The following is a 15,889-nucleotide window of genomic DNA, read 5'->3' on the forward strand; positions in this document are numbered from 1 at the left end:
CGAGAGCGCGGCACGAGCGCCTCCCCCCGCGGCCCTTCTCTCCGCCGCGGCGGGCGGGAAGCCGCCGGTCTCGCGCTCTCTCCCGCCGCCGCGTGGCTGAGGGGGCTCCCGTCGCCTTAACGGCCGCAACCGCCCTAACAGCCTCCCCCGGCAGCGCCCTCAGGTGTGCCATAGGGCTGAAGGCAGCGGGGTTGATCCCCTCCAGCCTTCACGCGTCACCCTTCTGGCAGCATTAGTTTTCGCTGTCCAGAAGCCTCTTTTGTCTATGTCTCTTTTTTGTCTATGTCTCTTTTTTGTCTAATAGTAATACCCTTGGGTGTTGAGATGGCAGTAATGATGTAAACCGTGGAAAACATGAGGGACTGCGGAGTGCCTTCGAGTCTCAGCAGTGCTGGAAGGGCCTGACTGAAACTTGGAGCTGGGCGCCTTTTGTCAAAGACATGGAGGAATGCCAACCCGCCGGGGGGACTGAGCACAAAATCTACTTCATGCGCTGGGCTGTTGGGTCACTTTATAAAACAGCCGGCTCCCAGGATCCTGGAGCTGCAGTAAAAGTTGAACAGTACTGCCCATTTCTAACCACAGCACAGAAGGCTTCTTTAATTTCATTGGAGTGAGAGGAAGTTTACCTACTAATCATCTGTTTCAGAAAAAAAAAGGTATGAATTTTTCAGAAGCTGAGTTTTTTTCAAGTTGCTGCCTCTACTTGACTTAGAAATGGAAAAAATGTCAGAATTAAAGCTCAGGAGAATAAATCAGACTCCCTGAGGTTTAAAATTAAAGACAAAGGATCAGTGACCTTTCACAGTTTTTAATCAGTCTTTATGTGTACACAAAGCTCTTTGAGATTAAGTAGAGCTTGTCTGAGTGAGCAAAGTAACAACCAAAACAGGAATTCTGAATGTGTCTTAACACAGTTCTGCAGTCAAGAATGAAAATCTGGGTAAAACTCTTACATATAATTACGGAATCCTTAGTTCTGTGATTATTTAGATTGAGCTTTGAGAGGATTTTAAGGCACACTGCTTTAATATATTGAGTTTCAATAATGCTTGTTTTCTTGTTAGTAATGATGTAATGGTAAGCAGTTTCCAAAAGTAAGAAATTACTCTATTTCTTACCAGGATTTTCCTAAGAATTCTTCCATTTAAATTGGTGCTTTCACCTTACGTTCAAATTATCAGGTTTTGGTTTTGCAATTCTGTATAGAGTACTGCAGTACTGTAATATAATCTTTGACAGACAAAGTGTTGCTAATGCCTCCAGAATTTTCACATCATGCAAAGTTCTCCTACACACTAGTATTTAGTTTGTACATGGAACACCTTAGACCTTCATGGTTAAAGATTGTTATTGTTCTCTTGTGAGTGTGGAGTGAGATTGTGGGTTATTTCCTACATCACTTATGCCACAAATCTGTATTTGTTCAAGTGAAAAATGATTAGATGGTACTTTGTTGCATCAAGAGGATAATCTGAAGAAAACTGTGACACGTTTGACTTGTAGATAAACTGCCTCCTTGGAATGGTAACTGAGAGTGTGTTTCTATATGTTTGTTCTTGTTCTGGAACACTAGCATGCTTTGTATCTATGGATATTCCAACCGTAATCAGAATAATATTTTATGAGTGCATATGTGTTTAAATGTCAGTTTTTTAAACAATGTTACAAAGGAAAAACCTGATGTATTTAGAAACATTATGCTCACCCTGATACTGTGCTAACACAGAAGAGAATTAGGTCAAGACTTAGAGGTGCCATACAAACATCACATTTCCAGCCCAAAGCTCAGTCGCAGAGAATAAATTGAGAGTAAAACACTTAGTTTCAAAAATAATAGGCTGCGTGCCATTGTGGCCAGCTATTGCAATCACAATTCAGCTCAGCATTCACAGTTCAGCACCTGCCCAACTTTACATGGAAGACAAATGCCAAGTAAGCCTTGATTTATTAAGATCTTGAAGACGCGTGAACCTCCATAAAATAGCAAGGCTAGATAATTAACTGGGAGCTTCAGCTCTGCAGGAACATGAACACTACAGCATTCACATGTTGTCAGACACGTCAACTCCTGTCCCCCCTCTACGCTAAATAATTCATTTGCTAGTGAGCTTGAGGGGAATGATAGTGGTATTTGAAGTTGTGCGTCGTGTGTGCCAAAGTGGGTAATACATGGATATGTGTTCTTGTGGTTATCAAGGTGGAACGACCTTGTCAGTTTAGGAAAGGGACTGTGTAACATAACTGTACCTGCAGAGGGCTGGATTCAATTATGGGTCCCTTTCAGGGCTGATCCATCAATTTTGGGTTTGATTTTCCATCTTAGGGTTCAGAAATCCACATGCACTGCAGAAACAAAGGGCAACTTTTCACAGAGCTTGGAGTCTGTGTGCAGATTTATACCATCTGCCCGTTGTGGGGCAGCAGCATCAAGATAATCTCCATCTCTTTCCAGTAGCAACGGGCTGGCATTCACAATGAAACATTAATCATTCCGTGTCCTGCTGTGTCTGGGGACTCTGAACAGTTGTGGCAGCAGCAAAGAATCCTCTGCTTGTGTAGCCTGATGTGCCTCTAGGAAACCATTAAGGGACTGTGTCTCTAGGAGTGAATTGGAATGGCATTTGCACCGTTTGCTCATTCATTTCAGGTATCTGTCCCCTCCGTCAAGTTCCAGGAAGACAGTTACACACAGTACATATACCTTTTTATTGAAAGACAGTGTATAAGCATGTATAATGCATCCATCAGCATTGTAGAGCATTAGCATCAGGGTAGTTGAGGCAAAAGCAAGACCCACAGAAAATCGGATTCTAATGAAGTCTACAGTTCCACTTTTGAAACGAGTCCAGTTGCTTGCATGCAGATTTGATAAACTTTCATCTTTAGTTTGTTTTCTTCTGCTCACTTATTTCTTTTTCAGCTGCAGTCCCCTTTCTTTCCTTTTCTTGCAACTTCATGTGCTTTTTCACTGATAGATTTGTCTTTGATGGTCCCAAGCAGCTAAACTGGGATGTGGAGTCAAGTATAAATTTTCCTGAAGTTCACAGAGGTTCAGATCAAGGCTTTGCTTTAGACCAATCCCTTGTCTTATTTTTCACAACATCTATTATAAAAGCACTGCATGTTCCAGGTGATGGCACCATACCCAGCCATCAGATTTTATAGGATATAGAGTCAAAACTATACTCACATCTTTAGTCCAAGTGCTGGCCAAACCAGGCAAATGATATAATGGAAAAGCTCCTCTTCGAGAATCTGAAACCAAGTCCAAATATTAATGACATTCTTGCCCTGTGAGTTACGGAAGGATCATTATCCCATTTCACAGATGGGTGAAATCTGAAGCAAGGTGACGAATTTAGTCGGTGGTAGATTGAGGAATGGAACCCTTTTCTTAACCTCTTGGTATGTGCTCTAACTGAGTGTGTACCTACACATTGACATTGCTTTAAGCTTATACTTCAATATTAAGTTGCTTCTCCATCAAGAAAGCAAGCCTTTCCATATATTCAGTCAACAAGCAGTGAAAATTTCTTGGGTCAGACAAAAATGGAAAAGAAAATCAAAACTGCCTGAGACTGAGCCTAACAGGAATGAAAATAATACTTAGCACTTGCAGGAACAACTCTTTCTCTGACTGGCACCGTGCAGTTCCACCCCAAGGTGTCTTTGTCGGGTACTGGTCAGCGGAAAGCTTGGCCTGGAGAGCACTTTCAGAATGGATGAGGTGGCCAGTGAGATTGGAGTGAATGAACAGCTACTTCTAGGAAGAAAAGAAAACAGTTAATGAAGCAAATAAATCCTAAAAGCTAGACTCCCTCCTCTATGGAAGCAACCTCATCCCCACTGTCACCTGCAGAGAAGCCAGAATAGTTAGACATAATTACAGGCCTTTTAATCTGCTCCTTATGGCATTTATAGGTCAAATGGAACCTTTCAGAGCACAATTGTTTTGAAAGGAATAATCAAATAGAGAAAAAAAACCAAAAAGCATTGTTCTTTGTGAGAGATTTTCTAACAATAGGTCTGTCCTTAATGATAACTGAACCCAACCATTATTCTCACCCTATCTTCTCTTTCTCCTTGTGAAAAGACTTCAGTTCTTCATTCATTTATTTGCTGTATTTAATCAGAATTATTATATTTGGTTCTTGATTTTGTTCTGTCTTGCAGCTTCTCATATTTTATGGGGCAAGAGGTGGGTCAGAGAGAGTTTCTAAGACCTTAACATGAGCCTGAAATGTTGAATGACTGTATAAAATGCAAGTGCGATAAAAGAAACATCTGGTGCTCATTTGTCAGGATTGAAATAATGCCCTTTAAAACATCATGCATGTGGTTGAGACTTGCTTTCAGAAAGCACAAAGTTTCAACCCATACATCAAATCTAGCCGTAAAATTTTTCTCTCTAGTATGATGAATCTCACGTGTTTTACCCCAGTTGATGTATGTCCCTTGCTATTGTGGCTTCAGATATACATGACAGCTAGTGAGGACCTAATCTATGACCTTGTGTGCCAAAATTGAAGTACGTGAGCTCTAGGAAAACATTTTTGGTGGTCAGTTAATAATCGTCTGTTGTGAACAACTAAATAATGATCACATAATCTAAGCCACTATTTTAAGCCTGATTGTGTACTTTTTACTTTGCTGTCCATACATGATGCTAAAAGAATAAAATGCTGTAACACATGCATATTGGTAGGCTTTTCTATGCCAAACATCACCCACGTGATGTTCAATTCTCAAGTGTGAATGGATGTCTACCATTACTGCCTGTAGAAAGCAAGATGCTATTCTCACAAAGCAAGAGTATGAAGGCATCAGGGATCCCACACACTTTTTTACCCAGAATGCTAGTTCTTCTACTTGTATCTGGGTCATGTGAAGTTATGATGGGTGGTGGCAAAGAAGACAAGAGAAAGCCTCTTTTTTTTTCTGATCCCTGCAGATGAATGATTGAATAGGTTGCTGAACTGGGAGGCAGGGAGAAGGGAGGGAGTTTCCTCCACCTGCTGTGGGACATTGTCTGCCTGACCAAGCTGCTCACAATTCACTAATGATGGAACGAAGGCACAATGGTTCCAGTCTCTGGATATGTTATTTGCTCCACTTTAAAAAGTTATTAATCTTACACTTCTTAGGGATTCTCTTTATAAATTGACAATCCACTTTGCTGCTTAAATTGGATTTGACCCTACTTTTGCTGGAGTGGGGAGCTGGAAACTGACCTGGTGATGTGGCATCTTTGTAACTTCAAGGGTCTTTTTGATATGAAAAACTCTTACAGGATCATATGTAGAGGGCGCAACTCTGGATTTTCAGAATAATTAGTAAGAAAACTCAGGAAGAAACCCCTTCATTCATTGACAGTTAATGCAAAGAAGGTTTGTAATAATTAGTTCAGATACTCAGAAGCCTCTAGCTCTATTTAGTAAGTGTTTGTTCTTATGTATTTTTGTGTTACCATCTAGAATATATTTACATAAATAGACACTTAGATCTTCAATGTGTAGTATCTGTTTGCATGGGTTGCTGGCAGGCGGACTATATGGATACACTTGGCTCAACCAGCCAATTACTTTGCCACTTATCTTCATGTCACTGCCCTGCTTTGTTATTGCAGCCTTCAATGCCACTTCTGTCTTCATCAACACTGTTTCATTCATGCTGTTTGCTTTGATGACTTTGCTGGGCAACCTCTTTCGTGTTCTTGTCTCCTTGTGAGAGAGGCTTATTCTTCTTCGGTTTGCCTGTCTGGCTCACAAACCCTTGTGAATCGAATTGACGGAATTAACCTTGCACAGAGGAGCTATGCTGGAGGATAAATGCCAGCCCCCTGCATGCTCTGGCTCCCATGGAAGTTTGTGGGAAGAGGACTAAGTATGGCACATCATGAAGCATTACATTTGTCTACCTCTGGATGAGATGCTTGAATCAAACCATATAAGTTTGTTAAATCATTGTGTCAGTTGGTGGCTGTGAAAGCCCATTTTACAGGGGTGATTCAACATACTATTTCTGCACAGCAAGAGCATGTGTTCATGTCTCATAGATTTTACTAGGTCCTGAGCACATGTTCAAGTGTCTGCTGAATCAGTTCCATAAATACCTTGTACAAGATGCTGTACGCTTTCCCCTGCTATTGTGAGTTCCCATCATAAGTACCTCATTCACATTTGACATTGTATCAGTGATGGGTGTTTCATATAATGAAAAAAATTCCTGACTCCTAATAAGATGATTGTTTGACTGTTTTGGGACACCTTTGTTTAGCGATGTGTTACTGACATGAGCAGAGGCATGGCATGAGGAAATAACAGATTTTGCATGTGAGGTAATCATCATCTAGGTCTCAAGGTTTCTAAGTCAGATGTAGAACCAAAAAAAAAAAAAAAGAGGAAAAACTCCTGATTTCAGTGAATTTCAGATCGATTGCTGTGACTGGAGGGTTGCTGCCATTAACACAAAATGCTATTAGAATTTGGACACTGTGATGCCAAGGAAAGCTTCAGTTCTGGGAGTTTTTCCTGACAAGAAAACCTATCCTCTGAGAATTGTAACATTTGAGTTAATTTATGAGGCGACACCTGGAACCCTGAAGTCTTGATAATAGATTCTTGCATTTTGGTGGCTTGGAAATGCAGTCTAAAATGCAAGCGTTCCTTCCAAATTGGACTTGCGAGTTCCCAAAACCGTGGTGGGAAACTCATGAGGAAAGGTTTTCTTGCAGAGATGGATGCATTGAAAATACTAAGAGTGCAATTTTCCCTGTGATGTCTTGGCCCTCAAGAGTGGACTTAGAGGTACTAAGGGTGAGGAGCCCCTAAAAGTGCTCATCGTATGATGTCTGACAAGTGATAGTGAAGTGGCTTTTGCATTGCCCAGGAATCAGTGCTTTCTATGTTCCTCTGAAAGAGAACTAGTTTATGCAGCTGTACTGAGCTGTATTTGCATCTGTGACCCAGTTTGCTACAGTTCATGATGCTGCCTAATGGAGGGAAGTCGTGCACAACATTTCTGTAATGACACCTAGGCCAGAGCAGATCCTGCATGAAAACAATTACCCACTGACCCCAAAACTCCTGAGGTCAGGAACAAAGGGAGTGATCTTTTAGGCCCTTGCAAATGCACCATCAGATTTCATGAAGTGCAGTCAGTAGCTCTCATTTACTAGTCTTAGTTCATATGTTGGTCACCGGCAGAGATTTAGCAGTTTATTGTTTGAAGTGCTAGAGTTACCATAAAAATGACTGTGATATTTAAAATTTGAGTGCCATCACTGGATATTACTGTGATATACAGCATATCGCTGTAATATGGAATTGGTACAAGTCTGAAACTGTCAATTTAACAGTAAAAACTGTGTTGTAGAAATTTTACCACCAAGCAAGGTAATAGTAAAAATCCATGAGTGTTGGTCAGGACAGTATTCTCCAGTCTAGTGCAAACAGACAAACACAGGTTCAGTTCTTGCCCACATTAACACAATCTTAGAAAGCAGAGAACTGCAGTTTTGGCCCAGTAGCTCGGTATTGAACAAGAGAAGGGACAGCAGTGGTCCTGTCTGGACTGCCATTATAAATGGGGATTTTATGAGAATGCTCAGAAAATAGAGGGGTTTGGCTCTTTTGCACTACTGAACTAAATACATACCAGTGTCCTCAGGTCCTGATCCAGCAGAGTATTTAAGTATACACTAAGTGTTTTAGCATTGAAGTAGAAGTATTTTGAAGCATGATGCGTAAGTATTTTGATGGTTCTGAGCTGTAATAACAGGAGATGAAGGTAATAAAAGCATTCTCCCATCTCCTCAGTGAAGATTGTTGCCCAAATCCTGAAGAATCAATTGTAAGGAGATACTTTAGGCTAGCATTTTTCCTGGGTCAGACTCTTCAGTTCCTGAATTAGGAATGCTCCTAGTAGAGTCTCCGTGCATTTTGATAAAACATGTGCGGGTTTTGGGGCCCTCTGTGAGAAGAGTCACTTTTCAATATAAAAGGTGCTCTATCAAACATCAGAAGAGAGAATGGGAAATTCAGCTTCATAGCTGGGTGGTCTAAATATTGGCACATGATCCTCTGCAGCAGTTTTAGATTTTGAAAAGCAGCTTTTCCAGCACGTGTTTAGAATTGGAATAATTTACAATGTGAAGAAAAAACAAATTACAGATTTCCAGTGTAAGTATCAAGGACCAGTCGTCTCCTGTTTCCGTATACTGCTTCTTGTGCCAGGTTTTGGCTTCTGAGGAACTGAGTAATGCCCAGGAGAAGGCCTTTGCTGGGAGAGTAATGCACAAAAGCTAAAGGAGACTTAGTAATGTGAGCTGCAGTCTGACATACTTTGGAGCCTTAAGTCCTGGATAGCTATATTATAGTCATCCTCCTCCCAACACTGTAAATGGAAGAGTAGTAAACCTGGCTGGCTGTTTATCCTCAGTGCAATGTCAGCCATGGCCAGTTACGTTGCATGTGTATTCACCTCTCCTGTACAAATCACAGCAAGAACAGCTTCTTTTCCAGAGATGGGAAGTTCCTGACTTTATGGTAATAGAAATACGTTACAGCAACTGCTGATAAGGTGCTGATTTAAAGAGATGCAGACTGTAAGTTATGGGTTTCACTGGGCAGTTTTACCTTATAAAGACTGAATAAAAGCAGAAATGTTTTTGATTGTCTTCAGTGATTAATATCTTGAATTTGAGAGCTAGATTTCCTCCAAAACCAAGTGGACAAAATTCAATTGTTAACAGAGTGAGTTTGTCTGTGAGGATTTTACATTTTCTAGTTCCTTAAAGAAAATATCAACTTGCTGAGTAAGCACAATCCCCTTTGGTTTGCATTGGTGTCTGCACAAATTCTTTTTGTTGTTGCTGGTCTGGGTTGTTGCTTTTTTTTTTTTTTTTAATATGAATTGGGTCACTTTCCAGTCTCCTTGCATTAGAGCATGGTAACAAAAGCATGGTAACAAAATCCTATGTGACAGTTCCCCAAATGTTCCAATGTTTTCAAGAGGGAGGTGTGAGGCAGCAAAGAAAGGCTCTGCCCTTGAAGGAATTAAATCTCTTGGAAAACACAATCTCAGGTCCTTCCAAGCGCTTCATTGACTGACTTTTCAGCAAACTGCTGAAAACCTAATTGGACTATGTTTTGATTGGTAAAACAGATCTGGGAGGCAGTCCATAAGTAAAAGGGAAGATGAGCAGGGAAATCTGAGATACACACTGAGTTAGTGTGGAAATGAGCATGCTGTCAGGCTGATCCAAACTTTCTCAGACTGCTACATTCTGCCAGAAAAAAGGAAACAGCCTCAGGCTACTGCTTCTTTCTTTACCTGCTTCTCTGTACTGAAGTCTTAGCTAGTGCAAGTCACATACATAGACCACTTTGCTAAGGCAAGAGGAGACAAGCTGGGCAGTACAGGCAGATACTGGTCTCCCAGTAACCAGAACTTCAACATGTTTAGTGTGGGAGAGGAGGGTTGGAGGGATAGGCAGAGGGTGTGCTCTCTGCTACCCATGATACTGCTGCAGATTGCTCTCCATGAATTGACGCTGCTGCATACACAGCGGCTGAGGATCATGATTACCCCTCGTTCCAAAGTTTCCTTCATCTCCTCCTCCTATTCTAGGTAACTGCCTAAAAAACAAGATGAGAATTCCTAGGGTTTGCTAGATGGTCCTGCCCTAACACAATCCCATCAAGACAACAATTTTTTTTTGACACCATGCCCAACTCCTTGCAAGAACAGCTATAACCTTTCCTTTTTAGAGTGGCTATATTTTGTTTTCACCTCTGAGGAAACCAAAATCCGTGACCCACGTTCTGAACCATACACCGTATGTTGAATTCTGATCAGTGACATGTTTATCTCAGGGTTAAGATGTTCAGAATGTTAATATATTTGCAGTGCCTTCCACTGCAAACACACATGCTCAGATAAATTAATGCTGTAGGCATAATACTTGTGGTTTAGGTGCATATTTTCTTGCAAAATTGTTATAATTAAAAGCACTGATATCAGAGGCCCAGGAATGTAGAACTGGCATTCCTTTGCACCCTATATGAGACCTGTGTGTGATAAAGGATTCATGTGGAGTGTTAATAAAGTTTGCACCACAAGACAATGAGCATTGTGAAAATCAGGCTCCAAACATAGCTGAAATAGAGAAGGAAGAACAAACTTGAGGATTCAGACCAAATCCAAGGACTCCATTCTAGTAGGTGATTGCATACTTCTTTTGGAGATCCCCATCTCTGTGTAGAGGTGAATGTCCCTTTGATGTTTCTGACTCCCCGTTATTTCAAAGGAAATACATTTTATGTGTAGCTGAAGTTGTTCAGTTGTACTTGCAGGTAAAACCGACCTTGTAAAATGAGTGTAAAATAAGTAGCAGCATATAATTATTAAAGCATATTTGTTGAAGTAAATCTCCTCTCTTTCTCGCTTATCTTACATTATCTCTGAATAATGTAATTTTCCCCTACAATTTGAATCCACTGTATTCGTATCTCCTACATCTACCTGTTTTCATTAAAGCCTCACAACCAGCTGAAGTTCAACATAGCCAAAAAGAGCTCATTATTTTCCCTATACCCTGTCTCACTTCTTTCTGCCTTAAGTCCTTTTCTTTGTCTTTCCCAGACACAGAGGAAAACCTAATCATTCAGGGTATTTCTCAGGTCTTTTTCTCAGACTTGGACTTCACATTTGACTTGCCTTATTTCTGTGTTATATACCTGTCTCTAAAGCTTTTAGAGTCTTTCTCCATAATATCTCTACGATTTTGACAGCCACAGGGCTAAACTTTCATCCTGGGACTTGAGTCTCTTCTGCTATAATATTCTTTTCTCTGTCTTGATGATTTGGGTTGCTCTATCCAGAATGATTTTGCTATAAACATTCTGCCTCATTTGCACAGACTCACTTGTTCTCAGATCTTTATCATGCTAAACATAAATTACTTGTCTTCACTCTCAAGAGCATTCATAGCTACGAACTCTGGCCCATTTGTCATCGGTCAGTCAGTATAATAGCTGCTGCAATAATCATGGTAACAACAGTTGTGGGCTGGAGTCTGCTTCTCTTTTTCACATGCAACAGTATATTACTCCTGGAGTAGCCTCTGCGGTTTCAATGGGCATACTTGAGAGATTGCATACAACCCATTCTGAGTAAGGGTAGGAGAATCTGTTCTGAATTGTTATTAAATAATATCCAGATGAAATCATTGGATTGATTTCAAAATCAGCATCCTTTGAAATAGTAAGTAACAAGAACAGATGTATCATCATGTTAACATGTTTTACAAATGAAGTAAATAGATGCCTGTACATGAATGCACTGCCTGTTGTAACATCCATCAGCTCATGTTTTGTAATAATGGGTGTAAGAAAACTATTAATGATTATCATAATTTAATAAACTCGTATACAATGAGAACTATAGTACTGCACCATTAGCTCATTTAGAAAGCTTTCAGGGGCAGACATAGGTAGATTTAAAATTGCACTGCTGAAGCAATAAGCTAATTTATTAATCTTTGATCTCCCTGTGCCCAGGGCTACACTCTTTGCAGTTAATAGTAGTCATTCTTGGTAATGATGAAACTGTTTAAAAATGAGCATTAATGAGGACTTAATTAAATATCATTAAATAAATTAGAAGTAGCTCTTGTGGCCACAGAGAATCATGCAGTCATTGAAAGATTATTGGATTTAACAGTTTCACTGAACAAAACAGCTTCTTTCAAGTCCAAGAGGTAGGCTTTCGTAGAACAGCAGTTGAAATTCATTGCCATGATTACCATATCTGCTTGGTTTATTTGTGTAGTGGGTAAAGATCTGTTCCTGTGTGTATTACACTTTATCAGAAAGTTTATTTTTAAAATGGTGTAGGGTGAAAAACGGTGGCTTACGTAGAATCTAAGATGTAAAAAATACATCTTAAGCTCTGAAAGTGCCACAAATAAGTAATTAGCTGCTTTTCCTTATCTTTTCCCTTTGAGTGTATTCCCCCATTTTGAATTGCATTGAGTTCATTCATTTACGAATACCTTTCTAAGTTTGTGGGAAAATACTCTTTGTATGTGAATGTGACATATTTAATGAAAGTGATAGCAAATTGATCAATTTTCGTAATATTCCAGTTAAACACTGCCTTTTTATAAAAGCTTGCTTTGCTTAATAGTGAAATCAGTCTCATAGATCAAGTGTTATTGTTCTAGCTGTAGGATTGTGCCATTCTGTGTATTAGGGAAAATGGTGAGCAGGTGCTGTATACAAAAGTATATGTATGTGAAAGACATTAATTTGATTTTTTGGAAAGTGAAGTTCTTTGATATCAGTACAGTGACATCCATTCTGGTACAAGTTAATCTTCATAGAACTGGTCCAAGTGGTAGAGAAATAATGATTTCCTAAAGCAGCAGACCATATTAGCATCTGCAATGTAAGTGTTTGCCCCTGCAGTGCTTTATACCATGGGGGTTCCTCTAAAAGTGTGAAAGTGCAGTAGTCTCTTCTTTATTTTCTATTCTTGTCTGACCCAGAGGCTTTTTCTGTCAATGTGCTTTCCTGTGAGGATGGGGATATCACAAGGATTTTTAAATTTTGATTTCCAATTTTTTTTTCCTTATTAAATTCCAATTCTGGCATCTCACTTAGAAGCGGGAGTTTGCTTTCATGCTATTGCTGTAAATATCCACCCTGGTGAGATACAGCTGACAGAAAACCAGATCAGTTTAAAGCAATGCATTTAAAACTGAAGTAGGTGCTCCATGGAGTCTTCCTGCAGGTATGTGGCTTTGCTACCACTTCTCTTATTTTTTTAAATGCTTTTCTCTGTATCGTTTATTTGATAAAGATATAAAAGTTGTGGAACAACTGAATGCCATGACACTGGTACTGCATGCTCACGGATGGCCATAGTGACCATGCATAGTCCTGGTTAAGATTCACTGAATTTCCCCCCCTCTCTCCAAAATGAAACTAACCTTATAGGGCAGAGCGGACTCCAAAGAGAAATTGAAGAAAACACTAGAATTTACTGGACCCTACCATTCACAGAGTAAAGAAGCTGAAAAGAATACCAGAAGAATATTTTTTCTCCAATTCTTTACATCTACAAGAATTTGTAGGGAAATCACAGACAGATATGATTTGTTTTCTTAGTTTGTGGCACCATTAAATTATATCAGTTTTATGTAAATGTAATATTCAGATATTATTAAAACGTTAGATTCCTACAGTACCATTCTTTTAAGTTGCAGGCTAAGGCAAGTGATTTTTCTTTATATTCTTCTGATAAAATTACAAATATCAATTATTTCTTTTTGCCCACAAGTGAAACAATTAGCTGGTGGGAGATGCCAAGAGCTTAAAAACCGTTCCAATGTGTTGGCTTGTACGCCTGATGGCTTTGTAAAGTAAATGTTTCTAATATTCCAGTCATCTTTCTACATGTGCACTCAGTGCTATCCTAATATTCTCATCTGCTACAACATTACACGCTGTCTAGAAATTACAAAGAGTCAATTGAGCAGAGCTACTCCAAAACAAGCAGTGATATCATGAATAAATTACCACCTCTTTTCTGTTGCTGTCAGTGCCCAAGGCCGAAATGAAAGGTTTTAATGTATTCTGAAACCAGAGTGTTGATGTGCTGCTATTGGGCTGTGACAAGCAGCAGTAAACAGTCTTCTAGATATAATATTCAGGACTGTCGTGCACTTAATTAGCGCTATATGAGCTCTACTAGCTGGCCTTACATACTATTTACATTCCACTTTTGATGCACATTTAGAATTGGAAGACCATGGTGCAGATCTTTTTTCCAGTTTACTAATGTGTTTGTTGGTAAGAGCTAAGGTCTGTACCAAAAAGTTACAGATCCTGCAAGGTACTGCAGGCTTTTAATTCTTGCTTCAGGAAACATACCACTGGTACTGCTTCAATTAGAGTCCCACTACCTATGTTCAGCTGTCTGTCTGTCTTTTCAGTGTGTCACTTAACCCTTTCTGCTCCTGTCTCCCTTTTCATTGCCATTGTGAGTCTGCTTCATATTTAGAATGGTGGCCCACCTACTCTTCTTATCAGATGTAATTAATGTCACAGCATCCACAGGAAGGAATGACATTTGAGAGCTGGCTGCACAGACTGGTTCCCTCAGCACGATCATACAGTATGACTGATCAAATCCTTCTCCTGTTTTTTTGCCTAACCTTTTCCAAGGTTGGGAACTCCCATCTGAAATGTCTGCCAGCTGAACTGGCTGTATGGGTTATTTCAGATGCATGAGATATTGGCTTAAGCCATTATATATATATTACATATATTTATGGGGTTTCTTCCTACCCAAAGTGCCTAGTGGTGTGTAGCATACTATATATAGTCAGTGTCATACCATCACTGCATGTAAGCATGGTACACTGTGAGATAAAACAGAATTTGAAGCCTTTAGCCAGCAGCAAATGGCACTGTCACAGTCATTAGACTAAAAACATGGGAAGTGCATTAGGGATTGTTGTGAAAGTATATTCTGTCTAATCGCAGCTACAGGCAGTGTCTTTCTGAAGCAAGAAATAAATCATCAGAATGAAGGTCTGTTTTAACAGCAGAAAGACAGGAGGGGCTTATATGCTGTTTACCTTAAAAGGGATAGTGAACCTTGGGTTTTGTGTCTATAATTGTTCTAATGAGTTAATGTAAATGTTTCATTATTAAGTCTGTGATGCTTAGCCCATTTCCCAAAGGCAACTTTTGTTTCTGGAACTGGGATATCTCAAAATCATAAGCAGTAAGGTGTTGTTCTTTTGCAGAGACGTTTGCTGGTGTCACTGCAGAAAACCAGCAAACCTCTCACACCAATAACAGTGGACAAAGATAATTGTAGCTGGTGTCACAATCTGTCCTTATACACCTCGCCAGGAGAGCACCATTCCGTTGTGACTGAACCAAAGTGCTGAATCCTGTCCAGTTCTTAGTCCCATCCATTGATCAATGCTCCTACCTCTCAGTTTCTCGCTTTGCAGGTACAGCTCACGTATCTAGGACCTGAAAGCAGAAGTATTTGATATCCCATAGGTGATTGCCTAAGCATTATACCACACCTGTGCTACACCTATGCCACAGTCTACTGAAATACATAGTGTATCAAGTCCTTAATAGACAGTGAGTTCAGATTCCTGGAGCACAACAAGCTCCTGAATAGAGTTTAGTTGCCTTGATGTTTATCAATCTTTCCCTCTTGTTTTAGATCACAGACAGCCCTCCCAGTAATCTTGCTTCAGATAGAGGAACATCTCTTTGTTCAGGAAAGTAGCCCCCACTACTAAACTCTCTCTCTCTAAATTGGTTAGTCTAAGTCTTTTCTTTTCATTACTACTACTCTGGCAGTAGCCCACAAAATTTCAGAAACAAAACAAAAAAGAAAATTAGAGAGAGTCCATTCAGAGTCAGTGGTATTATGGGCAGAACCCCTCTTGTTCCAGAAAGGAAGATGTATTCAGCTTAGTGGCTTCCTGTCATAGCTCATTGAATAAAATCAAAGTTAATCAATATACTGCAATTTTTCATATCCAGCTGTGATAATCTGAACATATGGGCTTCACTTCTCTGTAGGAATTCTGTTTAGCTTGTAGCTTTCATTTGAGCAGAGATTCAACAGCCTGGGTCCCAGATATATACATTGGTTTGTTTGTGCCAAGAAAATACCATTGACATTTATTTATGAATGAAAAAATGTAGACAGAATTACATGTATAGCATCTGGCATAATGGGGACTTTAATCTTGGGAGGTTCTTTTTAATGCAATATTGAAAAACAGTGCGTAGTTGAAAAAGATTAGTCTTGTCTGTGTTCATAGGCCCTTTTATGATTTAGGTCT

The 15,889-nt window shown here is 39.8% G+C and overlaps 1 protein-coding gene across 1 annotated transcript in view; it reads left to right on the forward strand.

Annotated features, from left to right (window-relative positions):
- The first annotated feature begins 21 nt into the window (after window positions 1–21).
- The window catches only part of CRABP1 (cellular retinoic acid binding protein 1), a 38,445-nt gene continuing 22,577 nt past the window's right edge, over window positions 22–15,889 (forward strand). Inside the window, exons 1-2 of the mRNA XM_054213408.1 lie at window positions 22–163; window positions 305–659. The gene's annotated coding sequence lies outside the window, so the exon portion shown is untranslated. The remainder of the gene's footprint in view (window positions 164–304; window positions 660–15,889) is intronic.

The sequence above is a fragment of the Rissa tridactyla genome, chromosome 9, assembly GCF_028500815.1.
Source record: "Rissa tridactyla isolate bRisTri1 chromosome 9, bRisTri1.patW.cur.20221130, whole genome shotgun sequence".
Lineage (NCBI taxonomy): Eukaryota > Metazoa > Chordata > Aves > Charadriiformes > Laridae > Rissa > Rissa tridactyla.